The 22,117-nt window shown below is 38.3% G+C and overlaps 1 long non-coding RNA gene across 1 annotated transcript; it reads right to left on the reverse strand.

The window, feature by feature from the left end:
• Positions 1-490: 490 nt before the first annotated feature.
• Positions 491-20,629, reverse strand: LOC129649979 (uncharacterized). Its single transcript, XR_008713498.1, has 3 exons — positions 20,393-20,629; positions 1,339-1,397; positions 491-680 (listed from the first exon to the last, which is right to left on the reverse strand). It is a non-coding gene; the product is annotated as an uncharacterized LOC129649979 (long non-coding RNA).
• Between the last annotated feature and the right edge of the window lie 1,488 nt (positions 20,630-22,117).

Genomic DNA, 22,117 nt, shown 5'->3' on the forward strand with positions numbered 1-22,117 from the left:
AACTGAATATTTTAATATAAATAATATCTATATTTTATTTAAATAAATAAATATTAATAATAAGATTCTTTAAATATATTCATGAATATTTATCTGAGACAAGTTGTTTTTACATTTGCTTTTAAGCTTATTCATCTTTCAACTAAAATATTTTTCATAGGAAGATATCCTTATATTAATACTGAAAATTGAGAAAACAAGATTCACTAGGCACATGTTTGATGGGGAAAAAGATTTTTATCAAACTTACCAATTCCAAATAATTATGGATCTTTGAATCATACCTTGTGATGGGCAAGTGTCACAGGAGATTTTCCTTGAAAGTAGGAACGTTTAAACGTCATAAATTTTTGAAAACCGAAATGAGTTAATTAAAAAAGTTTCTTAAAAGAAATTGTTTGATGATAGAGTAATGAGAAGCTTTGGAAAGAGCGGTGATGGTTGCACAATTGTGTGAATGTAATTAATGCCACTGAATAATACACATAAAAATGGGTAAAATAGCAAATTTTATGTTATGTATATATATTTTCGGAGAAGGCTATGGCACCCCACTCCAGTACTCTTGCCTGGAAAATCTCATGGACGGAGGAGCCTGGTGGGCTGCAGTCCATGGCGTCACGAAGAGTTGGACACGACTGAAGTGACTTAGCAGCAGCAGCAGCATATATATTTTACCACTATAAAAATGGAAGAAGCAGAGATTGTTCAGTTTTATGATAGGGATATACCCATGAGAAATTAGTTGTGCAAGACTTATAGTCCTATCTTTACAAAGGCTTATTCTGAGAATTTTACTTAAATATTTATCTCAGTTTCTACTTGGAATTGGCTATATTTTCCACACCCACAGAAGGCTTATTGAAGAAAAATGAAAGGCCTTATCAAGAAGAGTAAGACACGAAAATAACATATAAAAAAAAGTATTTTACCAAAGTTAATGGTATGTTTTGGAAAACATGTTATTTGTTTATCTCAAAACCATATAAAGCTGCACAGAATGGTTACTGAAATACTAGGATACTGTAATGCAGGTTTAATGATACAGTATTTTCAAGTTATTTGATGGAAATTTTCTTCATATATTCTTAGCTACACTAACTTAGCTTCACTACTTAGTGTAGCTCTTAGCTACACTACTTGTGCCAAGCACTGGTCTAAACAAAGATTATGATACTTGTCCCACACATTACCTTCTGGAAAGGGGGAGAAAGAGAGTGTGTGGTCAGCAGGATTTTGGCTCCAGTATCTTTACCTACTTGTATTATGTCTATGAATATATTACCTAACATTGCAGAAGGAAACCAAGGTTGGAATTGAGGTTGCTAATCCACTGACCTTAACACAGGGAGATTATCCGGTATCATCCAGGTGTGCCCAGTGCAATCACATTGTCCCTTTAAGTGGAAGAAGAAGGCGGAAGCATGAGTCAGAGAGATGTAGCAGAACTTGCAGCATGAGAGGGACTGCCATTGCTGATTTCAAAGGTGGACAAGGAGAGGTGACAGTCAAAGAATGTTGGTATTTCTAGAAGTTAGAAACAGCCCTCACCTGAGTGGCAGCAAACTAAAAGAGGATGGCAGTCTTATCACCACATGGAAATGAATTCTGCCAGCAACCAAAACGAGCAAGAAATCAGATTCTCTCTCCTCTAGGGCCTGCAGAAAGAAATACAAACCCTTCTGACACTTGGACTTTAGCCTGGTGAAACCTGTACCAAACTTGTGACCTACAGAGGTTTGTTACAGCCTGGGCTAGAACTCAGTTTGGTATTTTCTTACACAACTGCATGGGAGGCTAGTAAATGGTAGTCTAGCTGTGTGCTTAGGAGAAACATTAAATGAGTTTGCTAAAGAGCTAGCCAGTCTCTGAAGCATGTCTTAATAGAAAAAGTAAACAAGTATATGAACAGATAATTTGCCCAAAATGAAATAAATCCAATAATTTTAAGGCATTTGGCAGCACCACAAATCAAAAGTACAACTTTTTTTAAAAGTTACAACTTTTCACTTACCAAACTGACAAAGATCTTTTTTATTTGGTAGTATCTGTTATTGGGCTAGATCAGGGAAAACAGAATTCATGCATGGCTGGAAGAAAGGGCAATTTGGCAGTGTATGTCAGAGCTTTTCTTTCTTCTTTTTATTGAAGTATAGTGGATTTATGATGTTGTGTTAGTTTCTGGTATACAGCAAAGTGATTCAGTAACACATATATACATATTCCTTGTGGTATTTTCCCATTATGGCTTATTACAGAATACTGAATATTCCTGTGCTATACAGTAGGACCTTGTTGTTTATCTATTTATATATAGTAGTTTGTATCTGCTAATCCCATACTCCCAATTTATTTCTCCTTCACTCCCTTTCCTTTTTGGTAACCATTAGTTTGTTTTCCATGTCTGGGAGTCTGTTTCTATCTTGTAATTAAGTTCATTTTTGTTGTCAGAGTTTTCAAAATGCACATCTGAGATCTAGCAATGTGATATCTAGGAATTATCCTAAGGAAAATATTGAATATCTTTAAATTTTCACTCTAGCAACACTTAAAATGGGGAGTGTGAGTAGACAAATATATATTTGAATGTATTTTAATGACTGGACTTTTTTACAACTTCCAAGTATTCTTTGTATAATGATTCTTTGTGTAATACATTTTAATGTATATATAGTTTTAACTAGGAATTAACTTTTAGGAATGTAACCAAGGAAATACTTAAACAAGTAGGCAGTATATGTTTAACTCATTCATTCGTCACAACAATCCAAGATTAGTGTTAACAGTCTCCTCATTTTCCAGTTTGAAGAAACAAGCAAGACTGATTAAGTGATTTTCCCCAATATCATATGGTTTATCAGTGTCACAATTGGGATGCAAACCAGGCAGTCCAGTTCCAAGGTTCCTGCTTTGAAACACTAATCTCTTCTCCAAAGAAAAGGTTTGTTTAAGAGCAGGAAGAAGATATCCTCCTTTCTCAAGAATGAATTATATTCCATTGTGTATAAGCCCAACACCCTTTGGATCCATTCATCCACTGATGGGTATTTGAGTTGTCTCCTCATCTTGTCTATTGTAAATAGTGCTGCGATAACCATGGAGTGCAAATATGTGGTAGAAATTTTTGTTTTCACTTATTTTGGGTACATACACAGAAGTAGAATTGCTAGATTATATGATACATATATTTTTAGTTTTTTGAGGAAACTTCATCTTGTTTTTCCACAGTGACTGGACCAATGTATATTCCCACCAACCATGTATAAGTGTTCCATTTTCACCACACGCTCTCCATCACCTGCTGTCTCTCATCCTGATGGCAGCCATTCTAACAGGTATAAAGCGATTTGCTTTCCCTGATGACTAGAGATGTCTCTCATGTGCCTGTTGACCATTTTGATAACCCCTTTGGAAAAATGTTCTTCTGCCCGTTTTTAAATTAGATTGTTTAAACTTACACAATGTTATGAGTCCAATTTATTCAATTTTTAATAGAGTGGGAGGGAGAATCAGAAAAGAGGAAACAACAAGTTGATAAGACTCCCAGGGGCAAGGTTTGGCAAAACAAACAAGGTCAGGGAGAATCTGAAAATGGTGAGAATCACAAGCGATGCATGCTTCTTTTAAAAAATTTGCCTGGATATATGGAGTAGGAAATGGTAACCCACTCCAGTATTCTTGGCTGGAAAATCCCCTGGACAGAGGAGGCTGGCAGGCTCCTACAGGGCTACAGTACACGGGGTCATAAAGAATCGGGACACAACTTAGCGACTAAACAACAACCAATGTAAAACTCAACCCACCCTACTCACCCAGCATCCTGGTTTCCCCCTCCATGCCTTCTTATTTTCATTTAACCTTCCCAGGGTTCAGCCTGGCTAGAGTTGGAGGTCAGACATAACTTTTGGAAGCAGGGCGGTCTCCCTGAACCTCTGCAGAAAAAGGCTGGAGGTGGCTGTTGCTCCACCCAGACCCTGCCCCTTCTCCTGGTTAGAAAATAAGTCCCTGGTGTCTACTAGGAGAGCAGCGCAGAGTTTTGGAGTCGGGCAAGTTGGGGCCTGCCTGGACTGGCCATTCCAGCCGCTCAGACCCTGCATCACCCGGGGCAGGGAGGTCCCAGGAGTGCTGCCATCTGCCCTCACTCCTCTATCCGGAGGCAGGGGTTTACACAATTTCTGAGTGCCTCCCTTCCCCCTTCGGAGTGCATGGGCGGCAGTACACTGCAGAGGGTGGCCTCTCACTCCATGCCATTCCCCCAGAGCATGTTGGGAGAAGGTAGCTGGCTGGACCAAACTAGTTTCCCAGATGACTGTGAAGTAGTGCAATTACAAAAAGAAAAAAAAATCAGCTGCCCAAAAAAAGGGGAAAAAATGCCTGGATATAAAATTGAGTATGACACTACTCATACTTAAAATTCTAAATATAGGTAAGTGTATTCACCTCTAAATAGCAATTTCAAAGCAATAACATAAATTACTTTTGAGGAATCTGTAGCGTATACCCGCTACATACATACACACAGGTCAAAGGTTATGGATTAGAATACTTAGTCTTGTTAGACGCATTTTCTACAGTATAATTCTAACAAATGTTTTCTAGGAAACTACATTTCTGGAAAACACAGAATGTTCGTTTCTTACTGGATCCATATAAAAGGGGAAATAAAGTAAAACTGAGAGAAGGTACCCAGAAGATAATCAGACTCCAAAGTAGAGAGCCAAGATTAAATTTCACTTGTAAAAATAAACAGATATCATATATTTTGTATTTAAGCTATTAGCATAAAATTAATACAAGGCTATATGGGCTTCCCTCCTAGTTCAGTTGGTAAAGAATCTGCCTGCAATGCAGGAGACCAAGGTTTGATCCCTGGGTCGGGAAGATCCCCTGGAGAAGGAATTGGCAACACACTCCAGTATTCTTGCCCAGTGAATCCCATGGACAGAGGAGCCTGGCAGGTTGTAGTCCATGGGGTCTCAAGAGTGGAACACGACTTAGCGACTAAACCACATCATACACGATACAAGACAGTATAACATATATAGCTTTATAATTTTATAGTTAAAAAATGAAAATTTTTGACTAATTAGCATTTAAAACTTCATTGTATTCTTCAGATTTTTTTCAGCCCATTTCCCATATTCTCCATATCACTTATGAATTTGAAAACTAATCCTGAGAGAATACTATGCTAACAAATGATGAATCCGTATTTGTGCAAAAAATTAAGTAAAAGAAAGATAGGTTTTTCACTTGAAAAATACAAATAACACAAGCAAAATTGCTTTGGCTTTGAATTACACAGATATCACCTCAATTCATTTCATATTTCACATATAGACCTGACCTCTGACAAAGGTTTTAACTAACAAGCACATTCAACACTTCAGCTGTTTATCATGCCTTAAATCTGATCGTTTTGGAGCATCTTCAAATGGACCAGATGAGAAACTACTTAATTAGGATTTTAATTATTTTCTTGCATTCTGATAATATCTGGGATTCACTGAGAAGCAGCTTGTTTCTGCAGTTTCTCAGCTGCTAACACTGTTCCCCAAGGCAGTGTTTGTGGTAAATTCCCCGCTCTGGGGAGCACCAGATAGAAGCTGCATACTGCAGAGCGGGGAGGGGCTACCGCAGGCCTGCCTGAACTTTCGTTGCAGCCTGAACTCCATCATCTCAGTGGGACACAACCGTCTCCTTTCAATAGGAAGAAGTTAGTGTATTTTGGCTTCAAAATCATGTTGTATCTTTGAACTTCTCTGTGTTCCTACAGTGACTGAGTTCTGAGTAATAAAGTGAGAGGTCAGCTGTTGATTCCAGCTGTTAAGCAGACACAGATAAAAGTGCATATGTGCAGTTCACATACTTAAATATCGATATTTTCAGCCCCAAAATTCTTTTTAAAAGATGAGAGAATTAATTTGATTATGAAAATTGACCCCAGTTCAAGATTTAACAGCAAAAAAAAAAAAACAAAAAAACTCTATTAGTGTTTAGGAGCATCTCAGAAAACAAAAAGATGGAGATTTAGATACTTTATTTGTTTGTCAAAGTGTTATTTCTAAGTGAAATTAGTAACTTGTGTTCACATAATATAAATAGGTTAATTCCTCTGTATCTGTTATGACTTGTGATTTATTTCCGAGACTAGCTATAGTTTTACCCACAAAAAGACATCTTAGTTTAAAGTCCATTTTTAATTCTGTCCAAAATTATTATGGAAACATATCGAGGGTCTCATTTTTATTTCTATGCAGTTCAGCTTGTTCTCAAAGAACAACTCTGGTAGCAGAATTCTAAAGATGGCCCATCAAGATTCCTGCCTCTGGTTGTTCAATCAAATGTTAACACAGATAGTATTTTGCAGTTGTAAAATCCTGATCTAATCACATGAGCCCTTTAAAGCAGAGTTTGTTCTGACTACTAGCAGAAGAGAAAATCACTGTCAAAAACAACAGTTTGACATGCTTCAAAGATGAAGGATCCATGAGGCAAGGACCAGAGCATAGAGGAACTTGGTGTGACCTCCTAGTTGATAGTCAATAAGAAAACACTGAAGACTTCAGCCCTGCAATCACAAGGAACTGAATTCTGCCAACAATCTGAATAAGCTTGGAAGCAAATTTTTCCCCTGATACTCCAGATAAGAGCTCAGCATGGCTGACTCCTTATGAGACCCTAAACAGAAACCTCTACTGAACATTCTAGGTAAGACTTCTCCCACAGACAGAGCTAATAGGTAGATGTTGTTTCGAATTGCTAAATTTGAGGTAATTTGTTACGAAGTCAAAAAATCTAATACAATAGTGCTTCAGTAGTTAGTTCAGCTGGAGAAGGCAATGGCACCCCACTCCAGTACTCTTGCCTGGAAAATCCCATGGACGGAGGAGCCTGGTGGGCTGCAGTTCATGGGGTCACTAAGAGTCAGACACGACTGAGCGACTTCACTTTCACTTTTTGTTTTCATGCATTGGAGAAGGAAATGGCGACCCACTCCAGTGTTCTTGCCTGGAGAATCCCAGGGACGGGGGAGCCTGGTGGGCTGCCGTCTATGGGGTCGCAGAGAGTCGGACACGACTGAAGCGACTTAGCAGTCAGTTCAGCAGATTGTTCTGCCAATTCTGAAGTTACATAAGGACTCATTTTTCCAGCTGTGACTTATCCCTCTTATCTACTCATCCTTGCTTGGACCTGATAAAAACCTTTTTTTCATCTTTCCTGGTCTACTTGTTAGTGCTCTTGCTGGCAGATAAGAACAGGAAAGATCAAGGACAGAGTGTAAGCTGCAAACCACTAGTGGTATCTACTGACATGGTTTCTGACGGTTCCCAGACTCAGCATCAATTAACACTGAGTCTCAACTGCAAAGGTTATTAACTTTCCAACTCTCTTCCAGTCCTTCTCATTAAACCAAGAAGAAAGTCTTTGGTACCAACATGATTAACACTGACAAATGTCCCTGTTTAGAGCATGTCCCGGGTAGAGAGTCTCCACAGTTGTAGTGTCTAGTTAGAGATTAATATCATCTATTTTATTGTATTACATTCTGTTTATATATCTAGGAAGCTATATGGTTTTCTGGCTCTGGTGGTAATATAAAGTTTCCTTTTTAAGAAATTATTTTGTTGAGTGTAAGGTGCATTTTTTTTTTCATATTTTAATACCTCTGAAATCAGGATGTGTCTTTTCCTGCCTCTAGCTGCCTTCTTGTTCCATGGAGCAAAGCAAAGCAGCTCTAAGGTAGCTACTCACAACCCCTCCCTAACCCTTCTCTCCAGCTCACCCCATTCAGGTTCCTTGTCCTGTTCTTCTCTACTCCATACACAAAGCTGGGACTCCTTGGATTGAAAACTCAGAAGTCTTGCATTGGACAAGCCTACTGCAAGGAAAAGTGGATTTATTTGGGCTAGTTTCTCAGTGTTAATATTCATCAGCTATGTACACAAATCACAAAGACATTTTTTTTTTAATTGAAAATAGTTGGGGCTTCCCAGGTGGCATTAGTGGTAAAGAACATTCCTGCCAATGCAGAAGACATTAAGAGATGCAGGTTCGCTCCCTAGGTCTGGAAGATCCCTGAAGGAGAGCATGGCAACCAATTCCAGTATTCTTGCCTGCAATGCAAGAGACCCAGGTTCAATCCCTGGGTCAGGAAGATACCCTGGAGAAGGGAATGGTAACTCAATCCATATTCTTGCCTGTGGAATCCCATGGACAGAGGAGCCTGGTGAGCTACAGTCCACAGGGTCTCAAAGAGTTGGACATGACTGAAGGGAGTTAGCTCACCCACACACAGGAAATAGTTGGAAAACTCATTCAGGGCTGAGGGGAAATCTAAACGAGCACTTTCAATACATGGAAGATAAAATTTCTAAGATAAGGAATTGTGCAATTTAGTTTGAAAAAACAATTTTTTTCTTGGTGGCACAAAAAATAAAGGTGTATCTTGTAATGGATCCTACATTAGATTCAATGAAATATGGTCAATATACTTGAGTTTAAGTAGAAATTATTAAGTTAAAAAACGCAGGTGTATGAAATTATGAAGGCAGGTATATAAATAAGTGAAGTTTGTAAAATATTAGCCTGGCACAAGGACGACTGAGTTCTGGCTCTGACTGCTAGAGGTGTCAGAGTAGCAATGAGCCCTAACCCTAAAATTAAATTAAAAAAAAAGAAAGTCCAGGCTGTAGGCTTCCTTGAAAGTAAAGACATTTCTGACATTCGGTCTCCCCATTTCTGGGTAAAGAATCATAGCCTATCCCTATTCTCAGAGTGGTGGTAGGTTTAAGGAGAAGCTCCTGTTTTTCTGTGATTGTTTGCTTGGAAAAACAGTAATGACCCACCCCCAGTCCCATGAGCCTTTCATCAAAAGTTCAACTCCTTCTTTATAGCACAAGTAATAAGTAGCATTTCATTTACGATGAAGTGAGTTGTTCCAATAGTCACTGACATATCTTGAACACTGATCTTTACTTCCTGAGATTGAAGGCACCACAGAAATCACAAGACCAAACTGAAGCAGCACTCTGAAAATGAGAGGATATGAGGCATAAATTGGAAGCCAGTGCAGAGACGGGAGAAGGCAATGGCACCCCACTCCAGTACTCTTGCCTGGAAAATCCCATGGACGGAGGAGCCTGGTAGGCTGCAGTCCATGGGGTTGCTAGGAGTCGTACATGACTGAGCGGCTTCACTTTCACTTTTCACTTTCATGCATTGGAGAAGGAAATGGCAACCCACTCCCGTGTTCTTGCCTGGAGAATCCCAGGGATGGGGGAGCCTGGTGGGCTGCCGTCTATGGGGTTGCACAGAGTCAGACACAAATGAAGGGACTTAGCAGTAGCAGCAGCAGCAGCAGAAATGACCTTTTGAGTGAATGTTTTCTTTTCATCTCTGTATCCATTTCCTCCAATCCATATCTACTTCCAAGAGTGGTGCTCTGAGTCATATCAGACAGCAGTGCTCTTGAGAGAAGCAAGATCAACTGCCTTCTCCTGAAGGACTGCTCTGGGCAGAGAAAAGGCTTGGATGTGTTTCTTCCTAATATTAATACATTTCTATATGGAAAAGCAAGGTTGAAAAAGCAACGTAGAGTTTCATCAGCAAAGCAGAATCACCATGAGCACTGTGGACTGAAAAATTTATTACAGGGATTACACTTTACACAATTGTGGAAGCTGGGGAATCTATGAAGAATGTTGCTTCTGCATCTACCTGAAGTCACTATGGAGCAGTAGGATTAGCAGGAAGAAGGAGATACTAGATGTGACAAAGGAGAGAAAGAAACTGGACCGTGGGAGGGCAGGTTAGAACTAGCCAATCAGCAATAACGTGCACAAGCTTCAGCGTTCCTGTTGCCACCAAACGTTAGAACAGAATGACCACGCCCTCACCTGTGCCTTCCAAATTTTGTGCAAAACACTCTTGGCACAACCCTTAACCCAGTACCATGTAGGCAAAGAGATTCCAGGAAAAATAGTTCCAAACTTGATAAATTGACAAGACAGAAAACCACTCCAGTAAGGTATAGAATCCAGCTGCTGTCAAAGATCATAGAGCAGGGATAAGCCTAGACAAGGCCTCCAGGAAATCTAGCTTTATCTAGCCTTTTCTTTCATTTACAACACACACACACACACACACACACACGCAAATCCTATTACTGATTGACTTTCAACATTTATGCCTAAAAGCTAGAATGAGATGTTGTATAAGACCTTCAGTCAAATTCCCTGGACTGACCCCTGAGCTAAATGGTAGAACAGTCTAGCAGTACTGAGGTACTGGAAAATATCCAGCCCTTCCTACATGTGTTATACTCTACTCATAGCAAAACAACCCTCCTGAGTTGGCTGCATACAGAACAGATGATGGCAGGATAAAAGAGCTGAAACTGGGTTTTTAAAAAATGGCAAGAGGAGGATGAGCAGAAGGAACAATTTAAGGAAACACTTTAAAAAATGAAGAATTTCAAAAGGAGCTAGGAGAAACCCTATAGAAAATTTCATCATCCACCCACACAGATTTGTCCAGATGGAAAGCACCTGAAAATCTATGGTATTCTTTGTAATGTATTATGAAATGCTGATATATTTAATTTCATATGAACTAAGGACAATTTTCCTGGGAGAAAAACATATTGTGTGTGTGCAATATGAAGTGCCAAACACAAACACACATGTTCTCAAACTTGCTCAGATGGAAAGCACCTGTAAAGTTGTGGTATTCTCTTTGGAATAGCATAAATATTGATAGATTTTTAACAGCATGTGAACTGAGAACAGCTTTGCCTAAGACAGCAAGAGATTCACAGACATGGAAAACAAACTTATGGTTACCAAAGGGGAAAGTGGGGAAAGAGTAAGCTAGGAGTTTGGGACTAACATATACATGCTAGTATGTATAAACTAGATAACCAACCAGGACCTACTGTATAGCACAGAGAACCTTGCTATAAGCCTAGCTTCCTCATCTGTAAAATGGGGATAATTACAAGGTCTACTTCATAAGGTGTAAGTATGAGATGAATTAATCCAAATGAAGTAATGATTGCAGCACTGGCAATGATAGGTATACAATAATTGAAAAGCATTGTTATTATTACCATTCTTATTTCCCTGAGATAATTTACCAAGGTCATACCTCTGCTGCTGCAGCTGCTAAGTCACTTCAGTCGTGTCCGACTCTGTGCAGCCCCATAGACGGCAGCCCACCAGGCTCCCCCGTCCCTGGGATTCTCCGGGCAAGAACACTGGAGTGGGTTGCCATTTCCTTCTCCAATGCGTGAAAGTGAAAAGTGAAAGTGAAGTCGCTCAGTCTTGTCCTACTCTTAGGGACCCCATGGACTGCAGCCCACCAGGCTCCTCCATCCATGGGATTCTCCAGGCAAGAGTACTGGAGTGGGGTGCCATTGCCTTCTCTAGTAAATAGGAAACATGGAATTTGAGCCAAGCATTTAACAAGGTTGGGCTTCCCAGGTGACTCAATGGTAAAGAATTCACCTGACAATGCAGGAGATATAGGTTCTATCCCTGGGTCAGGAAGATCCCCTGGAGGAGGAAGTGGCAACCCACTCCAGTATTCTTGCCTGGAGAATTCCACCGACAGAGGAAACTGGCGGGCTACAGTCCATGGGGTTGCAAAGAGTAGGACATGACTGAGCAACTGAGTACGCGTGGACCCACACACACACACATTTAACAGGGTTATCACAGGATGGTTAAAAAAGAAGGTCATTTTAATTTTTTTCTTTGTGCTGGTAGTAGACATGTAGTACTTCTGCAATCAGAAAATAATAACATTTATAGATGTTATATAAAAATTGAAGAATTAAAAATTAAAATGTAAAGCCTGTCAAATATGACATCGCAGATCGTTTATCTGATTGTCACCTCATTGCATTTCCCTTCAGCCTGATAATAACTAGCTTTTCTATAGTGGTTTTAAAATGTGCAAAGTACTCTCAAAAACATTATCTCATTTAATCTTCAAATGAATATTTGGGCTTATATTATGACTGCTATTATGATGCCTATTTCATAGATCAATTAAGTCTATAGAAATTCAACGTCACTGTGTTTTCCCTCCAAGTATATTCTGATTTCTGCTTAACCACTGGTTATGTATCCCTGCATCCCCTGGGCCTCTGCCAGGTATCTGCTGCTGGTCTGACCAATCCATCTCTTCCTAGACCAGATACTTGATTTCTCTGCCAAGACAAGATATTCCCAGGCCTCTTTCCTATGACTACATGGCCCTGGCTCAGATGCATAGATTGGTTTTGGATGTGTCAAATACAGAAATTTTCTTTTAGTTAAACATTGTTCTTCTCTGAGAAAACATTAACTAGTCTTTGGGGATCAGTCATGATGTACAATATACTTGGAGCCAAATTAGAAAATATTTTGCAAAAATGTGAACACTAAACACACATAAGACAATATTATTATTATGTGGTATGTAAATATCTCCTCACTGTGTAGCCATGCAGAGAGGGAGGAGGTTAAACAGGCACTTCATGCCCCAGTGAAAGTTTTATGGAAGGAATATTAATATATTTTCATGCTATAAAAAAAGCATTAATACTCTCTGATCCAGCAGTTCTACTCCTAGGAATTATATCCTTTAGATTTATAATAAATCAGATAAACAAAGGTTTAGGTGCAAAGATATTCATCAATGTTATTTATAACACTAAAAATGAGAAGCAACTTATATACAAAACAAAATGCTATTAAATAAAGTATGGCACCTTCATGTGATGAAAGTCATGTTATCAGAGACAATTTAAAAACATAAGAACTTCTCATCATTTATTATTAAGTGAAAAAGTTTACAAAACAACATTTGTAATGTGTTCCCAATTTTATTTTGTTTCTATGAGCATAGAAAATAATTGGAAGAATACAGACTAAAAAGGTTAACTCTGGGTAAACTTAAATGATGCTATTATCATGAGTAATTTAAATTACTTGTGTTTTTTTAAAAATCATTTTTTACAATAAATGTTATTTGGTAATCAGGAAAGATAATTCATAAAAAATAGAACAAAGATAAAGAATGATGTTATCTAGTTTGTACCCCAGGACTACTTTTAAATGAAAGATTTCCTTAGAGAATACTTCTCATGTTCAGAGGGAAATTTTCACTGTCTTAACAGCCTGTAGCCTTAGCAATATTTCACTGGATGCATACAACCATCCAAAATACGAGGAGAAAAATAAGGGCTACAGATCTCATATTTCAATTTTATTTTTTCATTTTGGATCTGCACATTTATATGATCATGCCTTTTACCTGAGTTTTAAAAGATATGGAAATTACTAATCAGTCTGGCTGGCCAAGTGTGTTTTTTTTTTTTTTTTGGTCACCTGTTGCTCTGTATTCCTCAGCAATTATTACTAATGTTACACAGACTGCCAGACTGCCAAGGGCCTGTGGAAGAAAAATATTACTGCAAAGTTTTGGAAAAATTACCTCTTTGTAATGTATTAATTTCAGTTTTCTTATTTCTTGCTATAAATTAAGTTAAATGTAATACCTATTTACCTCCATACCTATTTTGTTTTTGTAACTTTTCAGATGTTCTCCCCAGCCATTGAATATTTGTGTTCTTTATAAATTATCCACGAATAGACTCATCTTCCAAATATAATTTAAATGTATCCTCATCCATCCACTTGTGTTATTCTTCTCATCTTTCTTATGTATCATCTGCTAATTTATCTTCTAGCTCATTAATAATGTTGTTAAACAAGACTAACCTTTGCACCAACCACACCTTTAGACAACTCCCTATTTCCAATACATTGTCATTTATCATCGCTGATATTCACATTCTTGGAGCCAGATTTTAAAGCTTGTGACAGTACTCTTATGCCAGTCTACTTGAATTCATTTCATAAGTAATTCCATGAGACAGTATATAAAGGAATTTACAGTAGTAACAGTTTTATATAACTTTCACTGAATTTAATTTTCCATTGATTTTGTCATTTTACCCAAGATGGTTTATTTAAATGAATCTGACACTGGCATGTCTAAAGCTAAATGCAATATTTTCCTCCCCAAACCTCTGAGCCCTCCTCATTTTGAGTTCCTTTTTTTTGTCACCACCAGTCAGCTAATTATCTAAGACATTATCTTTGATCCTTCTGCTTTTTGGCTCCTGTTCTGTCAGTCAGAGTATCTAATCCTCCTGCCAGTACCCTTATATTGAGATTGTGCTAATGCTGGTCTCTGTACAGTGCCCTGCCTCTCTTTCCTCACCAGCAAGAAAAATTCCTCAAGGGTCTTTACTGATTTATTCTGATAAACCTGCCCAAATCACCCATCTATTTTGTTCTGCTGCTTTTGCACCCATCTCTAATTTCTGCAGATATAATCACTTCCTCTGTGTGTTCCCCAGGCTCCAGATATTGTTATATAAATTCATAAAGTAAAATGGAATAAAGATACAAAATTTAAAATGACAGAAAATAACCAAATCATCTATATTTGACTTTGTTTTCCATCAAAACACTTCAAGCAACACAAAAGAAGTGATGCTGTGAAGATCTGACTCAGGACCATAGGGCTTTTCCATTCTGCTTCTTGCTTCAACTTCATGCTAGGGGTAATGGATGAAAATCACAATTCTGGGAAGAATGGCTCTGGCCCCTTTAATTTTCCTATATTCCTTATATACCAGATAATGTAAGCTGTGAGTTCAAAGGCCTTCCCTCCTGTGTGGCTGAAGTAACATTCTGATTAAACAGATCAATTAGGAAAAGGGTTTATTTTTTAACTGACCCCTAAATCTGTGCCCCACAGTGTACTACAAATATTAGAGAAGTATTTTTCAAGTTGTGGGTTAAGACCCATAAGGAAATCAATTTAGGGTCATAAAATCCATTTGGTGGGTCACAATTAGCATGTATTTTTAAAGAAAATGAAATAGAATGAAATACAGAACATCAGAGTGCATTATATATGTACATATTGGATCCCAAAGTACAATGTATTTTTTTCTGTGGGTTGCAGTAAAAAAAAAAAAAATTGAATAATACTGTGCTGGGGCATACAAAAGAATACATATTTTTTTCCTGCTTCTAATACGTTTGAAACTTGTATAGATGAAACAGAGAATAATTTTATGACCATATCTAATTCAGTTTTATTTTACGTGTTTTACAGATGGAGGTGGGTTTGGATGATTAGGCAGCTTTGACAGGTGGCTGGTTTACCATGGCTGGTGCCACTAAAAATGATAGAAGTTGGATGCTGTGTAGGTGGAAAACTTTATCAACCAACCATCAGTTCAACCAATGTTTTAATGGGCAGATAAGACATTTACAGAAAGACTCCAAAACAAGATTTGCTAAAATTGATTATATGAGTGACTTTTTATATATGTACTATAATAAAACATGACCACTCCACCCCCACACCAATTGTCCAGCTCACTCCTGCTCTAAATCTCATCTTAGACCTCCTTTCTCTCCTCTGATGGTGCCCTGTGATTTCCCATTGTGTGATGTCATGCTTAGCACACAGGTTTGCTTTTCCATGACCCCTACTTAATTGTTAACTCCATGATGACAGAAATTGAACCTATCTTGTTCTCTTTTTCCATCTCTGAGTCTAGCAGAGTCAGATACTCCATGTCTAGCACTCCATAAATACCAACTGAACATATAATATGCAAAGTGACTCTAGGTTATTATTTGAGAATTTTAATTCTTCTGCATTTAATAGTAGTTAGTTTTAGGCAGTCAAGAGTTAGGTAATGAAGAAGGATTTTTCATTCCTTGCAAGTCTGTATTATCTGAAAAATTTCTACAAACAGGAAATAATTTATAATTAAAAACTAATATTTTTGATTTTTAAAAATGATTTACTTTTAATTGAAGGATAATTGCTTTACAATGTTGTGTTGGTTTCTGCCATACATCAACATGAATCAGCCGTAGGTCCGCTCCCTCTTGGACTTCCATCCCACCACCCATCCCATCCCACCCCTCTAGGTTGTCACAGAGCAGCAGGTTGAGCTCCCTGCATCATACAGCAAGTTCCCACTGCCTATCTATTTTACATATGGTAATGTTTATGTTTCCATGCTACTTTCTGAATCTGTCCCACCCTCTCCTTTCCCTACTGCATCCACAAATCTGTTCTCTATGTGAGCATCTCTACTGCTGCCCTACAATTAGGTTCATTGGTACCAGTTTTTAGATTCCATATATATGTGTTAATATATGATATTTGTTTTTCTCTTTCTGACTTAGTTCACTCTGTATGACCCCATGGACTGTAGCCTACCAGGCTCCTCCATCCATGGGACTTTCCAGGCAAGAGTACTGAGTGGGCTGCCATTTCCTTCTCCAGGGGATCTTCCCGACCCAGGGATCGAACCCAGGTCTCCTGCATTGCAGACACTTTACCAAATCTGAGCCACCGGGGAAGCCCAAAAACAATAGTTTTTCTTTATTTTAAATAAAACTGGACCGGACTGGGGAATAAAAGAGAGTTTGATGGAAACCCAGCCAATGGAAATGTCTCTCCTTGTGAAAGGCTGTCTTTGGACAGCCCATTGTCTTAGGCCTACCTCCTTCCTCCTAAGCATCTCTTCCTTCTTACAATGGATGTTTCATATTATTGACATTAAAATTACATTAAAATTTTTCTCAACCTGAGAAGTATGATAATCTTATGTCAAAAGTATTTATTTATCTATTCCTCACATATGAAAGGGATATGTATGTGTCAGCTGGGTAGACAACATTAATGGTGATATTAAAATTACTGTACAGTTCTGAAAAAATAGATAAAAATTAATAAAAATGAACCATTTAATGAAATAATAATGAAAGTAAGATCAAGTATCTATTTCCTATTTTACAATAGTAAAAATACAGTAGATTTAAATCTATTTTGGGGTTAAAAATAGATTTATATTTGTTTAATATATCTGTTTTTTAGAAACAGATATAAACTCTCCAGGAAAATGTCTGTAAGGACATTCACAGTCAGTTCTGACTGCAATTTTAAAGATGGTCCCCAAACCAGTCATGGATGCCAGAATAAGGACCTGTGCTTTCCAATTTACATGGTGTTGTTTACACATAATCTCACGTGATCCGTATAAACTTCCTGTGGTTAGGTCAGTTATCTCCATTACTAATGGGGAGACCAGGCATTCCAATCACTGATTTAAAATAATTTCTCTCCCACTCAGCCCCACATCATACAGCTGATAGCAGAACCAAACTAGATTATAGATTTGTATTATACTTTCATACTTTGCGCCTTAAGATATTTTATTCAAACTCACATAAAACATTTACAAAACTCCTTTAATAGTCATATTTTGCAGGAATTTCATACGTATGTTTCCCTAATGTGAAAACAACAAAGTGGTCATAGTTCAGCATCATTACACATTACCTTCTTGAGACTGACCGTGTGCACAATGCCTGCTCTCAAGCCCCTGCCAGCTTGGCAAGCCAGAGCAGGAGAGAGAGCTGCAGGTCCACCACATGGCAGGCTAGCATCCTCTCTCCAGGCCAACAGGCCATTCTGCTAATGGGCTTTTGTATTTTGTAATTAAATAAAGGAGCCATGTAATGCATGCCTATCTCTTCACTTGATGGAATTCTGGTCTCTTGACCTACTTAAGGTATGTCTGTCATAAATAAGTTGCTGATGTATTTTAAGCGCTTGTAGATTTTTTTGTGGGTTGTTGGGTGGGGAGGGAGAGTTTGTTTTCCTTTTGGGAAAGCTAAGAAATTTGAGGAAAATATGTTAAGTAATCGTTTTGATTTTCTAAAATAGAATAGCATGTGCTAATGCTTTGGTCTCTCTTGATTTCTGCTTTGACAGTTCCTCATGCAAACACCAATATCGCCGCATCATGATGACTGATGATCATTTGTGGAGTAAACAGAAAACAGTGTCCCAGGATATACCACCTCTGTCTCTGGAGCCAGTTGCCACATTGCAAACATGACAACAAATGAATTGATGATAGCATCTGCTTAATCTGGCTTTTGTCCACATGTCAAAACTGTAAAGTCACTAATTGAGACTTTTTTATTTGCTCTGGTCTAGTTTCTTCATTTCCTACTCTCCAAACTGAGTTTAATTCAATCAACATTGACTGAAAAACTGTCAGTTTTAATGGTGCTACACTTTTTTAATCTTTGATGTTTAAGAAACATGCAAACCAAATGTTGTCTTAATCAAAAATAGATTTCTTGGTATCACATTAATATACCAATGTCTGATATTGTGTCTGATATTTCTTAAAAATTAAGAACTTGCACTTGATAGGATTGCTTAAAGTATCTAAAAAGTGCTTAATAAATATTAGCTGATATTCCTGAGATACTTTTTTATGCTAATGGGCAAAGTCAATAAAGTAATAAAATTATGGATTTATACTGACTCCCGTCCCCATTTAATTTATGAAATAACTAGTTAAGCTAATATTCAATTTGAATTAAAAGTAATTTTTAATCCTACAGAGAAATGACAAATAATTCAGTAAGAATTTATTCTCATCTTTTAACCAGTAAATTGAGTGAAAATTAGGTTTACTACTAAGGGAACTAGGTAGTATATCTACACTAGAAGAAAAATTAATGACCTATTAAAAATTTAGCAAGCATCTTTTTTAACTATAGACAAGACAAAATAAAAATAACTTAGTCTGTCCTCTAATACTAATTTATGCCAAACAGACGTCCAAATTAATTCTATTTATGCTTTGCATAGTTTTTTAAGTGGCAGTGTTTGCACCTCTTTTAATGTCATCTACATCAAATTGGATATATTACAAAGGAGCAGAATATGCCTTTTTGGCACAAGAATTATTTTAGGCTGATTCTTTTTAAGAAACATCAGACACAAGAGAAGCTCTGAAAACGGAGTGGAAGTCACCCCTTTGTAAGAGACATTTATAAGGGAAATCTCCATTTGTAGGGGCATTTCTCTCCCTGGACCAGGAATAGGGGGATGACTAAATCTCTAGAAACTCTTATCCACAGAGAAGGCAGAGTCTTAAGTCTGTTTAACAACTGGACCATTGTTGACTGTGGTTTGCCTGAAAATCTCCCATACCTTGCTCCCCATAACCCAACATGTTTCTTTTTTCTTTAGCTGGAGACAATATTTAATATGTTGGTTGGGCCATATGGGGGAGTTACTCAGCCTCCTTGGGATCTGCCATATATATAGAAGGTATACATGTTGTTAAACTTCAGTTTGTTTTTCCTCCTGTTAATCTTTCACTAGAGGGAGGGTCTCAGCCAAGAACCTAGAAGGGCAGAGGGAAAAGTAATTTTCCTCCCCTACCAACTCATTTTTCTATGAGTTGGTATCTAAATAAATAAATATCATCTATCAGTTGATATCTAAAAATAATTTAAAATACAGTTTACATCACTTGGCTTCCCAGGTGGCACAGTAGTAAAGAATCTGCCTCCCAAACAGGAGACCCAGTTTCAATCCCTGGGTCCGGAAAATGCCTTGGAATAGGAAATGACAACCCACTCCAGTCTGGAAAATTCCATGGACAGAGGAGCCTGGCAGGCAAGTCCACGGGGTCTCAAAGAGTCAGACATGACGGAGTGACACACACCCTTTTACATCACCTGAAACTAATAAATCAACTATACTTCAATAAAAATAAATGATATATGGCAACCCACTCCAGTGTTCTTGCCTAGAGAATCCCATGGACAGACGAGCCTGATGAGCTACAGTCCATGGGGTCGCAAAGAGTCAGACATGACTTAGCAACTAAACAACAGTTCAATCATAATCAATACATGACTATAAGCTCTTATTTTTTAATATATGCTCCTCAAGATGAAGCATAAAGTCTTTTCCAGGCCCATGAACACTACAGAACGCAGTACTCCAGCACACACTGGGTGTTCAACAAAAATTTGTGTATAAAGCAATCCATTCTATAGGTACACCGCTCTCTAGAGTTAGAGCCCCTAAGTGTGCGTCCAACATTGCCCTCTAGTGGTTAGCAGGCCTCGGTGAGGCTTGGTTCTATTGGTTTCACCTGAGATTCCTGTTAAACCATTCTTTCCTAAGAATTGTATTCCATAGACAGCTGAGCGCTTTTTTGGCAAGGCAACAGGCTTCTCAGATTGTAACAGAAACCTAAATAAAGTAGGTAGGATGTGATTTGAAGGCGCAAATTGGTTACATATTTGTAATAGTCTCCTGTTTTAATATGCACTTTGACAGTAATCCCATATTTCATGTAAAGACTCTAATCGGATTGAAATGATGTGGTTCAAAGGAGTTTCTTGAGGCACCGTGGTAAGGAGGCTTATAACGTCTACCAGAACTATCAAAATCTACTGTATATTTTAACAATGCCTTTACTTACATAACTTGCAAATGAACATCGCAGTGTGAGAGCAGCTCCATATAGATCCATCTTCACTTTCTCTCTGTTCTTAGTGTATAAGGGAGAAGAACCATCATCTTTCCACTATATTCTCACTCATAACCAGTAATTAGCATGACTCGTGTGTGAACACTTCTCCTTAAAATTCCCAGGAGAAAAATGACAAGGAGTTTGTTACTGGGTCAGAGGACAACGGCTGAGCTGAATGGGTGGCCAGCCACAACCCTAAAAAAAAAAAAAGAAACAGAGAAATGTGATTCCTGCCCATGACATCCCCAGGCATTTCCCTCCCTTCTTCACATTGTCTATTCCCCATGGCACACAAATCTACGTGAGACAGCACAGCCAAATTTATCTCAGTGGATCCTGTTCACTGCATGCATGGTAGACTGGACGGAATGCCTTTCAGCTTAGCATTTGCTTCGTGAAGAGTCAGAATGAAACCAAAGTTATTCTCTACCCAAAAATGAAAAGGTGAAAGAAAGGGCAAAAGCACAATATTGTCATTAATAAAACTAAGTGCTTGCACATGTACAGGGTACAATACCATTAACAACGCTGGCAAGAATGTGGCATGGAGATATGTCCCTGGCAACTATTTTGTGCCCTCCAGCTGCACTAGGCATAACTCAGGAGAATCTAATTTGCATTACTCAGCATTAGACCTGGAAACACCTAGCTCATCCATCAATGGTCCAGACACCAGCAGCATTTGAGGTGTAATTTGAAGTTGATGAACATTTGCTGTCTAGGACTGTAAGTCTAATTTCTCTTTACACAAAAAAACCTGCACCTGTCTATTGCAGTCAGGGCCAAGTGTGGGTAAAACTCTAAACCAGTTTGTTCATAATCTAGACTTCTAGAGCAATAATGCCCTCCTGGTCACTCCTTGCTCCCCTCGATGGGCAGCTCCCTGGCTCCCCTGGGCTCCTGATGGACCCTACATGTTCATGCTTTGCTTTGTGCTTGACACATTTTCACTTCCCTGCCTCATTCATTCCCCCACGTGCCCTGTTCCATTCTCTAACACACTCCCATCAAGACACATTTTCTGATTTTCAAGGACCTTTTCATCTTCAGGTGATAAATAATGGTGGATGAGCTAATCAAATTAAATATTCAATTATTACTTACATAATTTCTACAGGCTGCATAATTCTCTAGCTCAGGCAAGAGGTTCACAGCTGCACAAGACTCTTAAAAAGGGTAAATGTCAAAAATGAAAATTTCAAATAAAATCTCATGGAGGAGATGATTTTCAGCAAATAAACATTTTAGGTCTCTCACATCATGCCTAGTTACCCTGCTTAAGCATGGTGCGTGGGTAACTGTAGGAGAGCTGAGACCACTTACAACAAAGATTCAACAAAAGGTGCTCTTTGAACCTTGGCTAAAATGTAAGGCCTATCAAAATACAAAGCAAAATCTAAACATGAGATGTTAAACGATAACAACCATTGGAGAGAAGGTGGAAAAATTTGATCTCATATGTGCGTACATGCTAAGACACTTCAGTCATGTCCAACTCTGTAAACTTATGGACTGTATCCTGCCACGCTCCTCTGTCCATGGGATTCTCCAGGCAAGAATATTGGAGAGGGTTGCCATGCCCTTCTCCAGGGGATCTTCCCTGACCCAGGGATCAAACCCTCATCTCTTACATCTCCTACGTTAGTAGGCAGACTCTTGACTACTAGAGCACCT

This window comes from Bubalus kerabau, chromosome 4 (assembly GCF_029407905.1).
Source record: "Bubalus kerabau isolate K-KA32 ecotype Philippines breed swamp buffalo chromosome 4, PCC_UOA_SB_1v2, whole genome shotgun sequence".
NCBI classification, from domain to species: Eukaryota; Metazoa; Chordata; class Mammalia; order Artiodactyla; family Bovidae; genus Bubalus; species Bubalus kerabau.